General features: G+C 42.7%; 1 protein-coding gene across 3 annotated transcripts in view; it reads right to left on the reverse strand.

Moving 5' to 3' along the window:
- Positions 1 to 23046, reverse strand: part of LOC138299526 (phospholipid-transporting ATPase ABCA1-like) — a 2649159-nt gene that overhangs the window by 2124038 nt on the left and 502075 nt on the right. The window lies entirely within an intron of this gene.

Below are 23046 nucleotides of genomic sequence, written 5' to 3' on the forward strand. Positions count from 1 at the left end.
AATGGTTTCTAGTGAAGAAGCATGTAAGAAAGTTATAATTAGAGCTGTGCTGGAAAGGGCCATTTCAGGCTGTCTGGTTGACTACAACTGCTGTGAAGTGTGCTAGTCTACCAAACTGGGTTCATGTGAGCCACACAAAAAAAGTTCCAAGTTCTCTTGATGATACAGTTCCTCTTCTTCTAGGGTTGGATACAATTAGAGAAGAGGTGTAGGTTAGCCAAACTGTGAGGACTGGACAAGTGGCTATTGCAGAGCATGCACAGTCTGGTGAAAGTCTGAGCATGACAAAAGCAATTGAAAGTGCAGGAGGGTCGAATCAGAGTCAGTCAACTTCTGCTAGCTGAGAAAACGCTGAAGCCCTAGTAGCCCGCAAAAAGTCCAGACACAGTGATAAATGTGCCTCCTGCTACTGCTGATGTAACTGTAGAATCAGAGCAAAATGACAGTGATATTTAAGGTCGTGCAGCATGGAGGCCAAAAAGAAAAAGAGTGCCCAATCAAAAATACTCAGCTCCTGATTTGACTTATTAGGTAGCTGATGATTAGGAGAGGGAATTTGTTGCCTTTTGTGCTAACAATTCAAATCCAGCTGAACATTTTGGAACTGAACTTTGAAATCTTGTTGCTGCTTGATTAACTAAGACATTATTTGCTCTAAGTGCTAATCAGTGATTATCAGATGGTTTATTATTAGAGACATTTGAACTTATAATGGTTTAAATGTGACTTTTGAATATCTGCAAGTAAAGAAAAATCTTGATGAACTTTCTAGAAGATTGAGAACTGTGTAAATAAATGCAACGATTTGAGAAGATAAATTTAGATTTTTGGTTTTTGCTTTGCTCACATAAGAAAAAGAAAAGTCACTGTAATTTAATTGAGAGTCACTTTTGCATTTCTACTTTTTATTTTTATTTTTGATTCAATGTATTTTTGGTCTGAGTCTAGGCAAGCCATGAAACCCTAACAAGGTAAAAGGAATAAATGCAAGAATGTGTGTGTAGGATTAGCAAAGGTGTGTATGATTGTGAGCATTTTATAGACAGTTGGTGTGAGTGTGCCAGTGAAAGAAGAGGTTGAGAGCACAAGTACACCAATGCTAGGAGATTCACATGCAGAACAAGATCCCCTGTATGAGGATGACAGATTGCTACACACTAACAGTTCTAAGGAAGATTTGTCTTCTAATGCATATTACAGGCTATTGAATATATTGAGACTATGGATGTGCATGACTGTTATGTTTGTACACAGATTTCTTCATCAGTTCATGAAGTAATCACTTATCGCAGCCTGCCACTACCACATAAAATGTCTTGCAATCTGTTACTAACACAGTTGTATAACTAGGAGTATATACAATACTTTTATTCTAACTATGATCTTGTGTTTTTTTTGTGCCTGTTCATCAGCATTTGAGTAGTCTTGCTAAAGCGAAAAACATTGATGTTGTGGGAGGTTTCTTTGAACCGACCCTGACATTTGGAACCACATACGCACACAAGAACAATTTAACCAGTATTCTTACACCAGCAGAAAAGGAGTTCATTGGTCAAGTAGATGACAGAAGAAAAGCAATGAAAACCAAAATAGAAAAAGGAGTAATTTTGCAGGATTAGCAGAAAGATGCTGCACACATTACAGGCAGTGATACACAAGGACACTTAGCTTTAGATTGGCAACACATAGAGAAATTATGTATATATAGACCTAAATCAAAGACATATACACACTTTGTAAGTACTAGTGAATTTAGACATGTATTTTTGTTAAAAAGTGTTCAGATTTTTATGTTGAATTGACAAGGCACCGCCATACCAGGTGTCTATTTCATTTGTGGGAAAAATGCCTTTTACAAACTGCTGAAAGGCTGGCATGGTCCATGTTACCTGGGAGAGGTACTTCCAAAAATGTATCATGTGGACAATATTGACCAGCCAGCCTGGAAAGAGAAACCAAATTCCAGAGTTAAGAAGGAGCTAGAACAGCAGAGATTATAGGTGATATATTTGGTGCCATAATTCCATCAGTTGGTGTTATCTTGAATAATATCAAGATTAGGAAGTTGTCAACCATAGTAGAGAAAATGTCTATTGATTTTGCTGCAGCTACGCTTTTAATGGATATGGAGATGGTTGCTGTGAGATCAATGGCTTTGCAAAATTGTCCTGCGTTAAACATATTATTAGGGAAGGAGGACGGAGTCTGTAATGTTTTGCATGTATAGCACTGCTGCACCTACATACCTGACAATAGTAAGGAGATAAGGAAGTTTATCTCTAAATCACAAATCTTAACAATTACCTAAAGGGACTGACAGCCATCGGTGCATGGGAAGCAACAGGTAATGTTTTTTCAACCACTGGAAAGTGGTTTGAAAACTTGGGAAAGGGAGTAGTAGGAATGATCTTGAGACCTGTGTTGATTGTGACTTTGTGTGCCTAGTTGCACTTGGATTATACTAACTATACAATGTGGAAAGAGAAAAGAGCTAAAAGTAGACAGATGAGGGAAGAGACAGAAATGGAGATGATGAGAAGCATTTATTATTATTACAGCTGCAACTGCTGCATATCCTTTTACAAGGAAACTGTGTTTATTATCCCTTCCTTGTGAAAAGGGCGGGCATTGAGGGTGATGAGCAGAGCAGAGTGCACTGCGCACTCCCCTCAGAGCACATGTGTGTTTGTCCGACCGTCCCAGGCCGGCCAAACACACATGCGCACAGTGCTCCCAGCCTGCCTGGGAGCTCCCTGGCTGGGTGCTTTGAGCCAATTCTGACAGCCCAGAAGCTCAGGTAAGTTTTTTGTATTTTTAATTTTTTTAAATGTTAAATATTACTCTCCCCCCACCCGTGGCGTGCACCGCCCTGCCCTGCCCCCAGGACCCCCGCAAGCTGGGACTGTATTTTAAGGTCAAGAAAATCGAGAATTACAGCAGACCTCACTGGAAAAAGACAACAAACATTTCAGTTGTTTAATTGAAATGAGTGAGTCCTTTTGTGACAGCATTGCCATCAGAGTAAGGACTGTTGGGGCATAAATTTTAGTAATGCTTTTAGTGACCCAGATGTCAGCAGAAAGTTTTATGATTACCAGCTTAACACAGAAAAGCTGCACTAACACGTATTTAACAAGTGCTCATGTTTTAATATGTGGTGGTCACCATTGTGCCTACCGGATTTCACAATGTTCTAAAAGGCTTTAAACAATTTCAAAGTATATTTTAGTCACTAGAATAATTGTTAGTAACATGACAAATTAGCATTTATAATGTGTAATGTGTGACTTATGAGTTTAAATAGATGTCCACATAAAAATAAATGCACTTCTCTGTTGTAGTTAATTTGATGCATTAACAAAGCTTTACAATTTATAATGACATGTTTTACTTAATCTTATGATATATTATTTATGCTGAATTTGCAAGTTTGCATATTATGTGTGTTCTATTAACAGATATATTAATACATTTATATTTCGTTTGTTAGCATAACTAGGCATGTGGAATTTGTATTTGCAGTCATGTAAAAGTCATGAATCATTGTTCTCCCCAATTTGAAATTTTCCTCTAGGCTCTGTTCTCATGACACGCTTTGCAAGTAGTAATAGGCTCTTTGCTCAAATATGCAGAGATTTTTTAGTTAAATGACCTTGATTCCAGAACATTTAGGCCTGTGGACATAAAGTGAAATAAATTGTTTCAACTAACACAGATTCACATGGGTCTGAGGCAAGTCCTTTGTACACCCTGGGAAAAAAACTGGATTGATACAAGTGAAAGTAAATTGTAATTGACTGCTTGGATTCACATGGAAAGAGGAGATGATCCCAGACCAATCCTCAGAAAATACTGGACTGTTGCAACCTGATGTTTTAGTGATTTTTGATTGGATGAGGCCCCTGAACTGGCAAATCAGAGCCATTTGTGTGCTATACTATCGGGATGGATTTTGTACATTTTAGGCACCCTTTCATTGGCTCTTGACCACCACTGTTCTCTGTGCAGCTCGTGCTCTGCACTTCCCTGATGGTGCTTCTAGCGGACTTTGTTGATGAGCTACGTGCTTTGCTGTTGAAGAATCCTTGAATGCTGTCTCTTGGAGTGGTATTTCTCCTGGTTGATTGCCATTTCCCTTGACATGTTTTTCTTTTTCTAGAATAAAAGCTAGCATGCTGACACTCACTCTTTTTATTTTTCTAGTTAATAACATACAGCCCTAGATATATTATTTCTAATTTATTTGTGTCTTCTGTTGTATTTTACACGCATGTGTTAGCCCATCAGCACACATGCATGCTCTAATTTGGTTAGCTGTAGAGACATCGTATGCCCAACCCAAATCTGCATACGCTGCTTAATTGAACTTTAGTAATATTGATATAGTCTGATCTGAGATATGTTTCTGTGGCGCAAGTAATTTCTTTAATGATGTGTATTATTATTCTTAAATGTTAAATTGTGTTTATGCTAATTAGGTTAAACGTGTTTTGGACAACCAGTGGTGTTGATATATCTTTGTTATTTGATTTTGAGCACAGTCTTCATGACATAATCTTTGAGGTTATAAAATAAAGCTTTGAAACTTTTCATTAATTGGAGTCTCCTTCCCTAGCTACACTGGTCATGGTGTCTACATTGTTTAGGTGGTGTTAATGTGAATTTGAGAATGGTTCACCACACTCTTCCTGGGTCAATCGGTCCATCGACCTCAGTGAAGGGTTTGATTTCTGTGAAGCAGGAAAAACGCATTAACAAGATTGAGTCTGTTTCACAATTCTTTCACACAGTTAAGTTCAACTTAAAAACCTGCAAATAATACAGTTATGAGTGAATTGCGTAGTCCCTCAGCAGTGATCTAAAATTGTCTGGCATGTGCTGCACATAGTGATGACCTGGTCGATTTATTTTCCGCCACGCTACCCATTAAAAGCTGCACCAAGGACATCTGGAGTATTTGGGGGCATAGCTAACAGGCTTTCAACCACACGGGTCAATACGAGCAAGTCAACCCAGCACCCCTACCATGATAGTTGTTAATGTCCCTGCTGATTTTATTTTTATTGGGTAGTCTGCAGCGATTGACGATGTTTGTTGATCCTACTCAGAAATTTTTTATAAATAAAAAATTATTGACAAAGCAGTGCGTATAATAATATATAGATATGACACTGTACGCTGGTATAATATTTATTTGACGCTCTTGTTCATATGATGTGTGTATGTATACAAATTCAATGTTATCACCATGTGAGGATTGCTTGAATGTCTTGAAGATTCACTATTAAATGAAAACTGTTATAAAAAAAAAGTACTACAAAACGAAAAAGCGTATAAAATGGAACTGATGCTTGGTAAAAAGGCTAGCAAAAGGACACTTTCACATAGAATAGGAAATGAGAGGTTGTTTCTAACAATTAGCCCTCCAAAGAATCCAACATGCAAACACAAAATTATAAATAATACTGTTCTTTAGCTGCTCATAGCCTCCCACATTTCTTTTTCTTTTCTCAAAAAATTCTCTTGCACAGTCATAGTGGTTTAACACTTGCACTCCTGGAATACAGGAAAGTATACAAAATGTTAACGGACTGCCAGTATAACCTTTGCTTGGAAGATGTTTCACGTGGAAGCATTTTATAGTTTGTGTTCTTTCATTATGTTTCTTTTCAGCAAAAACAGTTTATTACAATGTGTGCTTAATACTTCCTTTGCAAATAAAATATTCTATTAAACATGCACACCGTATACCTGATTCATCGTGTTAATTGCGTTCGCAGTGTAGTTTTACCAAAACACATGACAGGACTTACAACTGTAAGCATTCTCTAGAGGTGACTTAGCAGTCATAAATTAATTTACTCATGTGTCATAATATCTCACAACAATGTAATTTTATACAGGAGTAAAACCTTCAAGTGGACAGATGCTTCATCATTTGGTTTCTTCCCATTCTGCTGCAGAACGAGGCGTGCTGTGACCAATGGAATACGTGGGAGCACTATAATTAACAGCGATGCGGATACCAGAAAAGGATGCTAGTGCGCCTTACACTAGTAAGGCTTATTTCGGGCCACGAAGAGGTGAGGAGTAGGTTTTAAGGTGGGAGTGCCCTTTGAGGAACATGTGACTTTAAGCACACACCCCTCCCGGAGGGCCTATGATGAAATTAGCATCAACACTGAAAAATTGCCCAGCAGAGCATTGACACTGATGGGTAGTATTTATTTAATTTCATTTAATTGGTATGTACCACCTTACCACAGTAAATTGTAAATGTACTTTCACTTGTGTAAGGCGCACGAAGAGTGATACTAGGGAGATCACTTTGGTCCTGAAGAGGAGTATAGGGGTAAACTTCGAAACATGTAGACCACTAAGTAGGACAGGTACATAATATACTCACCCTCCTGACACTCCTTTTTAATCATACCACCCCTGTGAGACATATTAAACTAGTAATACCATCCAGAGGGGGGTATTTTTAATTTACCAAGACCCCACCACTCGTATCCTTTTCTAGCATCCGCATCGCTGATACCAATAGTGCTCCCTTGTATTCCGTCGGTCGCAGCACACCTCGTTCTGCAGCAGAACAGGAAGAAACCCAATGATGAAGCATGCCACCAAGGGGTAACCCTGGTGGGTGAGGGTTTTTCTAACAAAAAAACTTTTTTCTGTGGAAGTTTTTCCCCTCTGAGTTGGGTATCTTAATACGTTTAATAATAGGGATGGACCGATTCTGCAGAGAACCCCCATTTACCTGTTTGAGGGGCAGTGAAAAAGCTATTCATAACACCTACTTAAACGTTTGCCCCCAGGAACCATGCATACAGTAATTGGTCTAATGTACAATCTCCATCACTGTCATAGTGACCATTGCTGTAATTATCCAAAAACTGTCAAGAAGATAACCTTAAGAACATGTGGTGATGGAGAAGAAGCAGGTTGCAACTTTCTACTAGCTCTGGAGTTCCTCAGTAAGTCCAGATACTATGTTCAGTCCTGATGCACTGTGATTTAGTCGCCAATTGCAACTTTCTACTAGCTCTGGAGTTCCTCAGTAAGTCCTGATACTATGTTCAGTCCTGATGCACTGTGATTTAGTTGCCAATGACTATGTTTCTGGCCCAGTCTAAGTTGTACAAAATATGTGAAAAACCTTCCATTATCAACGTGTTTGCATAAGTTATAAAATACCAGCCTGTTGCTTGTCAACAACGTTCGTTTTTGATGCCACAGTTCGTGCTTGTAATTTCTTTTTCTGTGATTTAATAGTATTGATAGAGGCTAAGGATACACCAATGCATCTTTGACTCTTGATTTCTCCTTAAACATTTTAAGTGTTGTCTTTAGTAGATTGGTTGAAACCATGGCTGAGAGTAGAGCTACTTTGAGTCTCAAGCTAGCTATGTTTTGTTAGCTCTGCAGGTCTTAAGGAGTCCTACATATTCAATATAATCAATGGCCAAATGGTGCAAACTCTTTGTGTGAGTTAGATTGAAGAACACATTTTTGTAACTAGGTCAATGAATATAGATTTATCTTTCTGACGTCTGAAAAATTCAGGGTCTCATTTACAAGAATCAGCCGCAAACTGCGCCATTGGAACATCACTTTTTATGATGCTCCAGCGGCGCACAGTGCAGACCCATATCTACAAGGCCACGCAAAGACACTTTGCTTGGCTTTTAATGGCCTCGTTGATATGGTGTAAGGCAACGCAGCGCAAGTCACTGAGTTGCTGTACACTGCATCACAGGGGTGTTCCATGGGCATTGTGGTGTGTTTTCTCATGCAACACTCATGGATTTTGATGCATTCCCAGATTTAAAAGGATCTGTAAATATGGGAATGCATCAAAACTGTACACCTCCCCAGGGCAGACACAGCAAGGAGAAATATATGTATTTCTCCTCATTATTTCCTCTTTTTATATGTCCTGCACTCTGCAGTACACATAGAAAGAGGACAAAGCCTCCATGAATTGTTTATGTGCAGAACGGTGTCCCTTCCTGCACAAAACCAATCCTGCCAACAAAGCAGACCAAGGTGCAAGGGTGCTTGCATTGGCATTATACACCAAATTGTGCACTGGGGCTGGCTGAAAGGACAGTTATGCACCGTATCTAGTAAATATGATGTATTCTTGCCCTTTCGAATTAGCATAGGGAAGCACAGCAAAAAGACTTGTGGTGCTGCCCTACGCCAATTTATTGTAAATAAGCCCTCAAGTGCAAAGTGGCATCATAATTAGATGAAAATGACAGTTAAAACATAGGGGCATATTGTGCCACTGGTGCATCAATGTTTTTGATACTCCAGCAGCGCAGACTGCAGACCCATGTATACGAGTCCATGCAAAGCAACTTTGTGTGCATTTTTGTGGCCTCCTAGATATGGTGTAAAACAATACATCGCAAGTCACTGAGTTGCCTTACACTACATCAGAGGGGCATTCCATGGAAATTACAGTGGGTACACCCATAGATCTTGTCACATTCCCAGATTTGCAAGGACATCTAAACCTTGCACTGCGTAGAAACCGTACTACTCCAAGGGGAGGCATAACAAGGAGAACTATCTTTTTTTCTCGTTATATTTTCCTCTTCCTATGTGTGCTGCACTTTGCAGCACACTTAGAAAGAGGGAAAAAAGCCTCCATGGATTGTTTCTGTGCAGGAAGATGCACCTTCATGCACATAAACAATCCTGCCAACAACACAGACAGCCTTCCACACTGGTGCAAGGGAGCCTGCATTGGCGCTAGCCACCATAGCTGAAAGGACAGGAATGCACCATATCACGTAAATAGTGCATTCCAGCCCTTTCACATTGGCGTATGGCAGAGCAGCAAAAGGACTCGATGCACTGACCTGCACCATTTTTTTGTAAAAATGCCCCATAATATTTTAAACTAATAAAACACTAAAATTCACAAGTTATAGTTCACTAGGCTAATTATATTGTGTCCCCCACCATCCGTGCTTTGCCTATGAACTCACATACTTCATAACTCATGACCTATTCATTGATATTGTTGATGATTTTTTTTTAATACAATAGTAATGATTTTTTAGTCAATGTTTTCAATTCACTGTTTTTCTCTGGCTTTCCTTTAGTGGTCTCACACCAATAATTTTGTATATTTCCTTGCTGCTTTCCTCATGCACATATTTTAGGAACTCATCCAAGTTCATTATTTGAAATCCGGTTCTGCAGCTTTTCAAATAACACTTTTCCACCACATAGCACTTTTGCATTTTCTTTCCTTACCCAAGCTTATAAAAGTATGTCATGCGTTGCTCTTTACACTGCATGTATGGTCATTTTATGAGATATATGAATTAGCTGCACACTATTTTTTGGTTTACTCTCTTATGTCTTCATAACAATCATGGATGTTTTCTGAATTTTCTCAGTGCCACACGTCACAAGTTTGAGTTCAAGAGGCATTACAATGAGGACCAGATTTATCACAGTGTTGTATTGCCCTTGCGTTATTGAAGGTAACGTAAGGCCAATGCAGCACTGAAATCATATTAATCAAGCAACACAAGGCACCTTGCGCGGCCCCGTAGTGCATGGTAAATCTGGTGTGAGGCAAGTTGCTGCCTTGCATTACTGTGTCTCAGAGAGGCGTTCTATATGTAGAACGTGGGTGTTCCCAGGCATCCACCCATGAATTTTGGCACTTTCCCAGATTAACCATAAGTGCTAGACCTGGGAAAAATTGGATTGCCTCAGAGGATTGTTTTTTGTGCAGGAAGATGACCCTTTTTGCACAAAAACAATCCTGCCTGCAAAACAGGCAAGCTTGCACGTGGTGCAATAGTGCCTGCATTAGTGCAAGATAGCGCAAGGAAAGGGCACAAATGCACCAAATAATGCTAAATATGCCGTATTCCTTCCCTTTCCCTTTCACGCAGCTCAGCAAGATGTCTTGCTGAATTGCGTTGCATGAAAGTTTGATAAATTTGGGTATAAATGTCTCTCATTTATTATTTTCCATTTTTGGGTCAATGTAATTTTCATCTCAAACCTGCCAAGGAAATTTCAAAAAATCTATTAGCACATAAAAGCATAATAACCTTTGGGTTTTTCTTATTTAAACAATGTTGCTTATTTACCATCTACCTAAGCCTTTGCCACCTACTTCATTTCAAAGATTTACATCATTTGAGTTGTTATAACTTTTCTATTCCGCCAGTCAATAACTCTAGGAAATTATATTTACATTCTTTGATTTTCTAAACTGTGCCTGATTCAGAAGTTTCTACATTTTCTTTTTGAGGCTACATTTCCCCATTACACCTACTTATCTCCTTGTCATTACTAAGGTCAAATATAACTATCTCCAAATGCTTTTTGAACTGCGTTTTTCAATTTCTATCTTTAGCTTTCTGACTCACAGCAATTCTCTGTTATAACTTTGGGAAGAAAATACCCCATTGGACAACTATGACACATGAAAATATTCACTCTATCTCCTTACCAACATATTTACATAACATTTCTAATTGCATCATGCACCTTCACTCTCACTGTATCTGCACACTGACCCCTTAATTCACTCCCAGTGATTAAACATGAACACTTATGTTCCCGACCAATGTATCCAGGTGATGTTCATGATTACAAACTCACTTTTATTATTATCTTATTCGCTGTATCTGCAGTTCTTGAAACAGTGAATCATAGTTCTGTAACTGTTCCTCTTTGGAAGTTTCTGGTACTGCTTGGGATAAGTGTCTGTCGTTCACTTATGTTTGCTGTCAGGAGAGTTTTGAATAAGAACAGGTAAATTAAGAGGACGATCCTTTAATGTCCCCATTGACATGATTTGTCTTCTTATCACACTGTCTTAAGTCTCAGACTTCATCTGATATAGTCATGGAAATCTCCTGCCATCCCCACCTCTCTTTCCTATTGAATTTTGCAAAAACCGTTGTGATTTTAAGGGTATTAATAGTCAGAATTAATCTATCATAATAAAGACAGCAATACCTGTGAGTTATCTTACAAGTCACTTCCGCCTTGCAGTGATGGATAGCTCTGGGAACCTCTGGGAAGCACAGAAAATGCCCCTGATACCCTAAAAGGAGCAGACTGCAGGATGTAGAAGGCAAGCTGGATAAAAGGTGAGGTATGTGAAGGAACAAGACAAGAGAACTTACAGCTATGACTTGAAACCCAAGGAAGGTAGCAAAGGCAAAATCCAGTGCCAAACTGTTTGAAAGGCTGAGGGATGTATTAGCTGAAAGTTGACAGGAGGGAACTATAAGGAAGGTGAGGCGGTAGCACTAGGAGTAATGCCATTATCAGTAAGTAATGGACACATTACTTCCCGTCCCTCCTTCACCTTCCTTATTAAACAATGATACATAGCAAGTAAAATCAGAAACAGACAACTGAATTGCAAAATCTAAAACTTTAATAAAGCTTCCAGATCAGACACAGAAACACCTCTATTCCCTCATAGAGGACTAAACCCTGTGACCCAATACATTATCTAAATGTTCCAACTCAGAAATCTGATAGTGTCGAACAAGCGTTGAAGAAGTAGACCAGGTCGCTGCCCTACAAATCTCCTTAACAGGAACCCCCTGCAATTCAGCCACCGTAGCTGCCATATCATGCGTGGACTGCCCCTGAATTCCCAAGGAGGAACCACATCCCTCATGTCATATGCCAACAAGACCAGAGACCGGATCCACCTACTCAAAGTGGCAGTAAACTGCTTCTCCCCTTTCTAAGCAGGACCAACATTCCTTTCCGCAATGACTTAATAACCTCAAGTTATGACAGCAAAGCCCGCCGCACATCCAAACAATGTAATCTGCACTCCTCCTTGCGGGAAGGATCAGGACAAAAAGCAGGCAGGATCACTTCCCGGCTCAGATAGAAAGCAGATTTGACATTATAGATGAAGGAGGGAACCAGAACAGGACAATCCTAGCTGGAACAACCTCGCAGAAACAGAGCTTACAGGACAAAGCCCCTAACCCCTTTGCATCTGGCAGACATAATGGCCACCAAAAAACAGATTTTAAATGTCAAAAGTTTCAAATCAACATGCTCAAGGGGTTCAAAAGGAGGCCAAGTCAAGAAATTAAGCACCAACTGGACATTAAAATTAGGGAAAAACCTAACCAGTCTAGGAAACAAGTTCAACAGACCCTGAAAAAACCTTGGCAGGAATTCCCCTCATCCTTCAAATTCTGCCAAGGGCTACAAATTCGCCACCCATTGCACCCGTAAGGTGGCTACTGACAAACTCATGCCAGCCCATCCTGCAAAAACTACACCACCAAAAACAAAGAGGCCACCGTAGGAGCCACCTGTTTTCTTACACACCAAGAAAAAAAGACCTTCCAATGCCTGGCATAAGAATGTAGAGTGGATGATCTCTGAGAAGCTTGCAAAGTCACACCCAGCCCCTCCGGACCCCCCAGATCTGTCGAAGCCCTCCATTCAACCTCCATGCCATCAAATGCAGTCTCCTCAAGGACCTGACAGAGAGGCTTGGAAAACCCAGAGGAGATACCTGAACTGGAAGAACTCACTCCAGCTCACTCTTCAACAAACCGCAAACAGGGGAACCAATTTGCTTGAGGTCAATGTGGGGCCACCAAAATCACCTGAGCCCCCTCCTGCTGAACTTGCACTAAGAAAGTCCTGGCCCACTGAACGGGTGGGAAGCCATGGAGGAGAACCCCGAAGCCACTGAGAAGTCAATTCTTCCTCCTCCCAAGCCAGAGGGTACCGACACCTGGAACAGAACCTCCCCACCTTCACATTCCATGGCAAATAAGCAGGTCCACCACTGGAAGACCCCACATCCATACCGGTAGATCGAACAGAGACTTGTGTAGGGATTGATCCTTGGAAGACAGAATCTCCCCGCTCAAAGATCTGCCCTGACTTTGTCCACCTCACAAATGTACAGAGCCTGGTGGGACAGAACCAAAAGCTGAGCCCACAAGAAAATGTACAGAGCAATCAAATTCAGAGTCCTGGACCTGGTACACTCCTGCTTGTTGATGTACACCTTGGTGACCAGGTTGTCTGTCTGCACCAGCACCTCCTTCTCCCTCAGGAGCCCCTGAAAGTGCACCAGCGCCAGAAGAACAGTCTTCAACTCCCTCCAATTCAAAGACCTCCACGACTCCTTGCGAGACCAAAATCCTTGAACCTGGTCCTACCCCAGGCACACCCCCTCGAGAGACTGTTGTCTGTTGCAACAATAACCGGAGCCCAAGGGGACAAGGAAATCCCCTTGACAAGATGCAACCTCTCCTGACACCACATCAGTTCCCTGCAGATCAAATGTGCCATAGGAAGATGCACCTGAAGACTGAGAGTCCCGGGAGACCAACAGGAGAAAATCCAGTTGACCGGCCAAGTGAAACCTGGCCCAAGGAACCAGAAACACGGCAAATGCCAAATGGCACTGCACCCTTAACCATTCCAGCCCCCGGGGAGCCCTCTGAGCCACCAAAGACAGCACCTAATCCTGCTGGCTGATTAATCACCTCTCTGACAATGTAACCAACCCTTTGAGGTTCATAAAGCAAGCTCTGATGTACACCAAGGAGGTCATTACGACCTCGGCGGTCTTTTTGCAAGACCGGCGAGGGACCGCCGTGCGGAAGACCGCCTGTGCAGGCGGTTTGCTGCTCGGCGTATTATGACTGTTGGCTGCTCTCCATCATTATTCCGACGGAGAGCCGCCAACAGCCATACTTGCAGGCGGCGTGAAAGTGGAGGTAGCTCCACCTCCACCGCCACACCAACAGAACACCGCCCACCGAATCACGTCCTGTGATTCGGCGCAGCGGTGTTCTGTTGGCGGTGTGGTGTCGGCAGAGCTGCCCCCATGGCTCCCGTCCCCTCCCGGAGGATCGACAGACCAGATAAGTCGATCGTCCATTAGGGGAGGGGGGTGGGGGGGTGTTGTGTGTTGTGTGCGTGCATGGGGGGGTGCGTGTGTGTATGTAGAGGGGGTGTGTGAGTGCGTGTATGCTTGTGGGGGTGATGCGTGTTTGGGAATGAGTGCGTGTATGTCTGTGGGTATGTCTGTATGGATGTGTGTGTGTATGTTTGAATGTGGGTGTGCGTGTCTGACTGTGTGTGTGGATGTAGGCATGTATGTCGGGGTGTGTGCGTGTGTGTGTTGGTGGTGCCTGCATGCGTGTCGGGTGTGTGTGAGTAATGTTATGTTGGGGGTCGGGGTGGGGAGGGGGGCCCTGCCACCTTTGGGGGGTGGCAGGGGTGGTAGGGGAGGGAGTTGGGGTGGGGGTGGGGGGTGGGGGAGACCCCTATCAGTGCCAGGGAAGGAAATCCACGGCGATAAGCCGTATCAAAATACCGCCGGCGGTATACTGACGGCCGCTGGGCTGGAGACCCAGGTCTCCAGCCTGGCGGGCGGGACGGAGAACCGGCGGAAGACCATGGCGGTAACCGCCATGGTCATAATACACCAAGGTAAGACCGCCAGCCTGTTGGCGGTTTTACCGCCGGTTCTCCGCCATCCGCCAGGGTTGTAATGACCCCCCAAGTCTTGAGAGGGATCCAAATCTGTCTTCACTCAGTTTATCAAAAATCAGTACTCCTGAATGACCTGCAACACTCTTAACGGATGAGCCTGCGACTGGGCCTTGCTTTGGGCCTGAAACTAGAGATCATCTAAATAAGGTTGCATAAACACCCCTTCTACAAGAAGGATTGCCATCATTGAAGCCAGAACCTTTGTAAACACCCGGGGTGAGGACTTGAGCCCAAAGGGAAGAGCACAGAACTGGAAATGTTATCCCCCTATCGTAAACCATAGGAATTTTTGGGAGGGGTCTGCAATCGGGAGATGGTGAGAGGCATCCCACAGATCCATGGACACCAAAAAATCTCCTGGACCAATCAGCGGTATAATCGCCTGAACAGTCAACATCTGGAAAGGAACAGTTTTGATCCACGAATTGACCCACTTGAGATCAAATAAACTAGAAACAAGATGGAATAAGCCCATTCTCCTCCTCCTGTCACCGGAACCCTGGTAATGGGTCCTGTCTCTAATAAGTCTCTGACCCCCATCTAGAAGGGCTGACCGCTTTACCCTGGAAACCAGAACGGGCGTCAGGCAAACACCAGTAACTGGAGGAACCTGATTGAACTCTATTGCATAGCCATGTGTCACAATGTTCAGCACCAACTGGTGTGATACATCCTGCAGTCAAATGGGCAGGAAATGGCGCAGCCTTCCTCCAACTGGCAATGCTCCACCAGCACAGTGATTGTCAGGGTAGTATTTATGAGCCTTCTTCCAACCTTTGCCAGCAGAGAAACCCTCTGTATAAGGCAAAGAGTTAGAAATGGGGTCTTTGGTTGGCAGTCAGGTTACCCCCTGTCCAAGCAGGGACCCTCACTCTAATCAGGGCAAAGGAGAAACACCTGGGTAACCCCCACTTGCCCCCATTGGAAGCTTGGCACAACCAGGCAGCTTAACTTAGAACAATGTGTAAAGTATTTGTATCAACACAAACAATAATATATTGAAAAAACTACAAAATGGACATCACACCAGTTTAGAAAAATAGGCACAATTAATCTAAATCAAACAGGGTCAGAATGACAAAAATCCAACATACACAAGTCAAGATATGAATTTTTAAAAGAATAAGAGTCTTAATCCTTAGAAAACAGTGAAAATGCTGTTGTTACACAAAGTACCTGGCTAGCATAAAAAATAAAGCCGCACAGGCGAGCGCGTGTCGGAAAAGGGTAGTGAGCGTCGATTCCTTACTCGTGAATAAGGCCATGCATCGTTTCCTTCTCTGCTCGTGTGTCGATTTCCAGATGGGGCTTCTCTGATCCACACAGAGTCGAGGTGACTTTGACGTCCAAGGACAATGGATGGAAAATTTAGTCACACGGTATCAGAAAAACACACTGAGTGGAGATTGCGTTGTTATCAGCCTCTATAAGCAGGTGTTGTGCGTCTTTTCTCCAGCTACGAAGCGACGATCTCCCAGAAACGATGCAGGTGGAGCATCAATTTCAGCCACAAAGCCAGCTGTGCATCATTTATCAGCCACGTCGTGGAAGGTGCAGCGAAAATCTCTCCGCACAGCATTCTGTGCGTGGATTTTCAGTTCAGGTCTGCCAACTTCACCTTTCAAGGGCCCAGGGACAGGATAGGCCACCACTTGGTAGGGCAGAAGTAGAGTCTGGGTGCTGGCAGGGGAAGTCTGTGATGGCCCTGAGACTTAAACAACAGGAGGCAAGCTCAGTTCAAGCCCTTGGAGATTCTTCTCAAGAAGGAATGCACAAAAAAGTCTATTTGTTGTCCCCTTTCACAGGCAGAAACAGCAACTGCAGAATAGCCCAACACAGCACAGTCACAGGCAGGGGTAGCACTTCTCCTCAGCTCTTCAGCTCTTCTCCTTGGCAGAGGTTTCTCTTGATTCCAAAAGTAATCTAATTTTCAGGGGTTTTGGGTTCACTACTTATACCCCTTACTGCCTTTGAAGTAGGCAAACTTCAAAGGAAAGTCTCCCTTGTTTGTAAGATCCTAACTTGCCCAGGCAAGGCCCCAGACACACAGCAGGGGGATGGAGACTGCATTGTGTGAGGGCAGCATAGCCCTTTCAGGTGTGAGTGACCACTTCTCCCGTCCCTCCCAGCACAGATACAGATGGCTCATCAGGATATGCAGGCTACACCCCAGCTCCCTTTGTGTCACTGTCTACAGGAGAGGTGCAAACAGCCAAACTGTCAAACTGACCCAGGTAGGCAATACACAAACAAGCAGAGTCACATAATGGTCTAAGAAAGAAAATGCCTACTTTCTAAAACTGGCATTTTCAAACTAACAATCTGAAAACCAACATTACTAAAAGATGTATTTTTACACTGTGAGTTCAGAGACACCAAACTCCATATTTCTATCTGCTTTCAAAGGAAATTTGTATTTTAAAGTTATTTAAAAGCAGACCCCATGTTAACATATGACAGAGATAGGCCTTGCAAAAGTGAAAAATGAATTTAGCAGCATTTCACTTTTAAGACATGTAATACACATCAGTACATGTCCCACCTTTAACATACAATGCACCCTGCCCATGGGGCTACCTAGGGCCTACCTTAGAGGTGCCTTACATGTATAAAAAAGGGAAGGTTTAGGCCTGGCAAGTGGGTACTCTGGCCAAGTTGAATTGGCAGGTTTAAACTGCACACACAGACACTGCAATGGCAGGTCTGAACCATGTTTAAAGGCCTACTAAAGTGGGTGGTACAACCAGTGCTACAGGCCCACTAGTAGCATTTGCTTTACAGGCCCTGGGCACCTGTAGTGCAATCTACTAGAGACTTACTAGTAAACCAAATATGTTAATCATGGAGATCCAATTATACATACATTTTACACAGGAGCACCTGCACTTTACCACTGGTTAGCAGTGGTAAAGTGCTCAGAGTATCAAAAACAGTAAAAACAGAGTCCAGCACACATCAACAGCCTGGGAGACAGATGAAAACGTTAGGGGAGACCATGTCAAGGATGTCAAGTCTAACACCTATCATTTCTCTTCCAGCCATGCATTGTTTGCTACATATTTTGTGTCCTCCTTTGTGCTATTTTTATACTTTTAAATTATTTCTTCAAACTTAAGCTCTTTTTCACCTCACTTACTGATCTTCATCCTATGTTACTCTCTCGAAATATATTGCTTCTCCTTTATAGTCCACTCTGAAATTGTGGGATTAATTACTGCTCGCCCTACCTTTTTTCCTAACCCTTGCATTGTCTTTCAGTTTTTTGGTGAGTTATTTTCCAATACATTCATTGTTTGCCTACTTACAGAAAACATTCTGCTATTGACAAAAGCACAACTGTTTGCAGAAATAAAATCAAGTCTGAAAGTTCAGATGTAATGTATACCTAAGAAAACATGTACAACAGATCACAGAAAAGCTTTAGGTATCAAGCCCAACTGTATCTTAGAAAAAATTATCTTAAAATAAATTGTCAAAATTCGAAATGTAGCTTCATGTTGTAAACTACAATATGGTCAATTCGTGAACCCTATTTTGGGTAGTGGTGTCTTATATTAAGCTTGGTAGTAAATTACTTCTGAATTTCCAGGCAAAATTTCAAAGGCAATCTCAGTAAGAAGCTGTGTCCTTTGCTAACTACAAGAACGTCTTCATGAATGTTCAAGAAAAAAAAAACTGCCTTAAACTCGGAAATTCGTGAACATTTCCTATCTCAGTCTGGAGTAAGACACACTTATTCACAGAAAACCTTTTTTTAAATCAGATCTAGAATGTGAGGACTAATTCATACCTAATACAGGAATACAACACAACTACTTATAGAGGATCCTTTGTCATTTGGATCCTCTGAACTGTTTTTCAAAGACCACATTTGCACCCTTTGGTAACTGTGCATAATTTTGCTAAGTAAAAGACACTTTAGAAGCTTACCGTTTTCCTGATATAGTGTACTCAAACAAAAACATCTTCATAAATGCATCAGATTCCTACAAATGACAGGTAAAAACTGGCATCTTTTTACATTTTCTCTACCACGTTGACCTGGTATTGTTAGATTCAAATGAGGTATGCATTTCAAAACATGTATAAGTGCCACAAACCTATGACAATATATTTACAGCTTGTGCATTACACTTCCAGAACATGTCCACAGCGATGTTCTCCCAAAATATTAAGGTCCTTATTTATATGTACATATAGATGCTTTATATATCTTCTCCTGCTGTATTTAAAAGAGAGGGAACCCTAGTTCTGCTGTTCGTAACACCCTGACATCTATCCAGATAAAAGTTTGTTTATTTCATCAAAACAGTTCTGAGTGGGCGCTTTAAAAAGTGAGACTGCTTGGCAAACCTTCAACTCTATGAAAGGAGCCACTGAGGCGGCGTCTCCCTTCAGAGCACAGAGATTACCACAAGGCAGGTGGGGATTTCTAAACATGGTGGACGGCTCTCAAGTAGGTTGGGAGTAGTCATGACCTCTGCCACCCTGGCAGACTGTCCTCCAGGACTCAAATTGACCACATGTTTTTTTTCTATATCACTCTGCACTTACATTAAAACCAGAACATAATATACCATTGTAACATCAAGGTATGCAGGTAGCTGAGAAAGTTACAAATAGTAAATCCAGACTTTCCTATACATGCTTACTGTTATACTTTTTCATCCTTGGCGTGGTCTCCCTTAAATTTTTGCCACTATTCCCCAGGTTGTTGATGTGTGCTGGACTCTGATTTTGCTGTTTTTGTTACTCTGGGAACTTTATCACTGCTCACCAGTGCTAAAGTGCAAGTGTTCCTTTACAAAATGTGTATATAATTGGTTTATCCATGATTGGCATATTTGATTTACTAGTAAGTCCCTAGTAAAGTGCACTAGAGGTGCCAGGGCCTGTAAATCAAATGCTACTAGTGGGCCGGCAGCACTGGTTGTGCCACCCACATAAGTAGCTCTGTTATCATGTATCAGACCTGCCACTGCATTGTCTGTGTGTGCAGTTTTAACTGTAAATTCGACCTGGCAAGTGTACCCACTTGCCAGGACTAAACCTACCCTTTTCTTACATGTAAGGCACCCCTAAGGTAGGCCAGAGGTAGCCCCAAGGGCAGGGTGCAGTGTATGGTTAAGGTAGGACATAATGGAATGTGTTTTATATGTCCTGACAGTGAATTGCTGCAAAATTCGTTTTTCACTGTTGCAAGGCCTGCCCCTCTCATAGGTCAACATGGAGGCTACCGTTAAATCTGATTAAAGTGTAGATTCCCTTTTGGAGCGGATGGACGTGTGGAGTTTGGGTTCTCTGAGCTCACAATTTAAAAATACATCTTTAAGTAAAGCTGATTTTAAGATTGTGTGTTCGAAAATGCCACTTTTAGAAAGTGAGCATTTTCTTGCTTATACCATTTCTGTGACTCTGCCTGTTTGTGGATTCCCTGTCTGGGTCAGTTTGACAGTTGGGCTGGTTGCACCTCACACTAGATAGTGACACAAAGGGGGCTGAGGTATGCCTGCATATCCTGATGAGCCATCTGTGCTAGGAGGGACGGGAGGAGTGGTCACTTACACTTGAAAGGGCTGTGCCTGTCCTCACACAATGCAGTCTCCGACCCCCTGGTGAGTGTCTGGGGCCTGGCCTGGGCAAGGCAGGATTTCACATTCAAAAGAGTCTTTACTTTGAAGTAGGCCTACTTCAAAGGAGAAATTGGGTATAAGAAGGACACCCAAAACCACAGACTTTAGAACACTTCTGGAACAAGAGGAATCTCTTCCTGGTGAAGAGCTGAAGAGCTGAGGAAGAAGAGCTGCCCTGTCTGTGACTGTGCTTTGTGGAGCTATCCTGTAGTTGCTGCTTCTGCCAGAGTAAGAGGGCAAAGACTGGACTTTGTGTGCCTTCCATCCTGTGAAGAAATCTCCAAGGGCTTGATTTAGAGCTTGCCTCCTGTTGTTTGAAGTCTCAGGGACAGCAAAGACTTCTCTCTACCCGCACCTGGAGTCTCTGGAGAGACTCCTGCTCAGACAAGTGGTGCCCTGTCCAGTCCCTGGGCCCTTGAAAGGAAAGCTGGTGGAAATTCAAGGAAATCAATTTTGGGCGACTTCGGACCACCGCTGCTGCTGAATCCGGTGTCTCCGCCTGCAACCGACTCCGTGATCTTCGCTGGAATGCGACGACCTTCGCAGGCCCGAAATCGCTGCAGCCCCGCCAAAATCCGTGACTCCGTGGAAGTCGTCACACCACGTTGTGACCAACGCCGATTAAAGTGCACGGATTCAACATTTCGCACAGATGCCGCAAGTCCCGGCTTCACGCATCGGCTCATTTTCATTTCTTCACTAAGGTACTGTACATGGGAGTCTACGCGACTCCGTGTCCGGCGCAGCTGGTGTCGGATTGTTGGGAACAACTCTGTTACGACGCTGTGTTAATACCTCATCAAGGCATTTGGTATTTCTAAGCGCTATTTTTGAGTTTAATCTTTACAAATTCATAACTTGACTTGTGTATGTCGTATTTTTGTCATTTTGGTCTTGTTTTCTTTAGATAAATACTTCCCATTTTTCTAAACCTGTGTTAGGTAATTTTGTAGTGTTTTCATTAAGTTACTGTGTGTGTTAGTACAAATACTTTACACCTAGGACTCTGAAGTTAAGCCTACTGCTCTGCTAAGCTACCAAGGGGGTAATCAGAAGTTAGATGAGGGTGATTCTCTTTTACCCTGACTAGAGTGAGGGTCCTTGCTTGAACAGTGGGTAACCTGACTGTCAACCAAAGAGCCCATTTCTAACACTTACATTGACAATAGATTGTTATTTCATATTCAGGAGTTGAGATATACATGTAGGTATATATTCTTTCCTCGATATTTCGACACACAAGGTCCTCATGGACCCAACTTGTAACACATATGCCCTGATTACGAGTTTGGGTGCTAGTTATTGAACTTGATAAATAAAGATACCACAGGGTACGGTATTTTTTGGGTGCAATAGTTAACACATATTATGGGTTGGTGGGAATTAACTTGTGGATTTTGTCATTTAACAAACCAAAATCCACATGATATAATAAATACCATATGCTTTTCCCATTTTAAATTTCAGAAAAAGGAACTGACGAAATTGAACTAAGTTTGAGGTATTTAACACATCAGATAATTATCAGGTGCATTAAAATACCTTCCAACTCATATCTCCAACCTGTGCCAGGGGTTTATGCACAGGTCATAATATAGGCCTTCATTATGACAATGGCGGTAAAAACCGCCTACCGTCGTGGCAACGGCCACCAAAAGACTGTTGCTGCGGCTACCAGCTGTCTGCTGTATTATGACCACAGCTGAACTTCCGCCAGAAGAATGGTGGAAATCCGGATGTGGCCATGCCGGCGGATGGCGGTAAGTTGGCGGTGCTGCCAGCAGCAGCGTCACATCAGTAGACCACCGCCAGCCGTATTATGACCCATAATACTTCCAGTTGGTGTTCTGCTGGCGGGTGCTGCTGATGGCATCAGCATCCCGTCCCGTCTCCTACCGGAGGACCCCCTGCACACAGGTAAGTCAGGTCTCTGACAAGGGGGGGTGGGGGTCTGTGTGTCTGTGTGGGTGTGTGTGAATGTTTGTGTGTGCGTGGATGCGGGTGTGTGTTGCATTCTGAATGCATGTGTGCATGTATGGAGGTGTGCATGCGTGTCTAGGTGTATGTAGGAAAGTATGTGCGGATGTGTGTGTGTGAATGGATATATTGATGCGTGGATGCATATTGGAATGGGAGTGTGTATGCTTGTGTGTGTGAAGGGGGTGTGAATGTGCGGGTGTTGGAGGGGATTTGGAGAGGTAGAGGGGTGGGGAGCTAACTGGAGAGGGAGAGGGTGGGAAGACCCCTTCAGTGACAGGGAAGGAATTCCCTGTCACTGATAGAGCCGACCGCCATGGTTTTCGTGGCGTTAAGGAAGACTCGAAAACCAAGGCGGTAGGACGGATCATAATCCCGCAGGTGTAACAGTGACGGCCGCTGGGCTGGAGATGGAAAATCTCCAGCCCGGCGGCTGTTATTGCTGTGGCGGTTGGAGTGGTACATTGGCAAGTTATCTTCAGCCAACCCGCCAATGTCATAATATGGCGGGACGTACCGTCAGCCTGTTGACAGTACTTACCACCATATTAATGCCGACTGCCGGGGTTGTAATGATCCCCATAATAACCAACTCATAGTCAGGCCCCTTTTAGTTCAAATAAAGTAGTAAATGATGTAGGCTTAGTGTACATATTCAGAAAAGACAATACTGGTTTGTAACCTCCACCACTGTAAGTTTAAACATGATTATAAACCACACATAAGTTACACAAGTGCAAATTACTTATTTTCCTAAGTATAAGTCATAGCTAGGTCAAGCAAAATACGTCATAATTTGCACCCCATCTAAAAATGTGTCCCACAAGATGCTTGAAACATACTGAAAGTGCACTGTCCCAATGAACGTGCTTTTTGCCCTCACTTG

The sequence above is a fragment of the Pleurodeles waltl genome, chromosome 1_2 (genome assembly GCF_031143425.1).
Source record: "Pleurodeles waltl isolate 20211129_DDA chromosome 1_2, aPleWal1.hap1.20221129, whole genome shotgun sequence".
NCBI lineage: Eukaryota > Metazoa > Chordata > Amphibia > Caudata > Salamandridae > Pleurodeles > Pleurodeles waltl.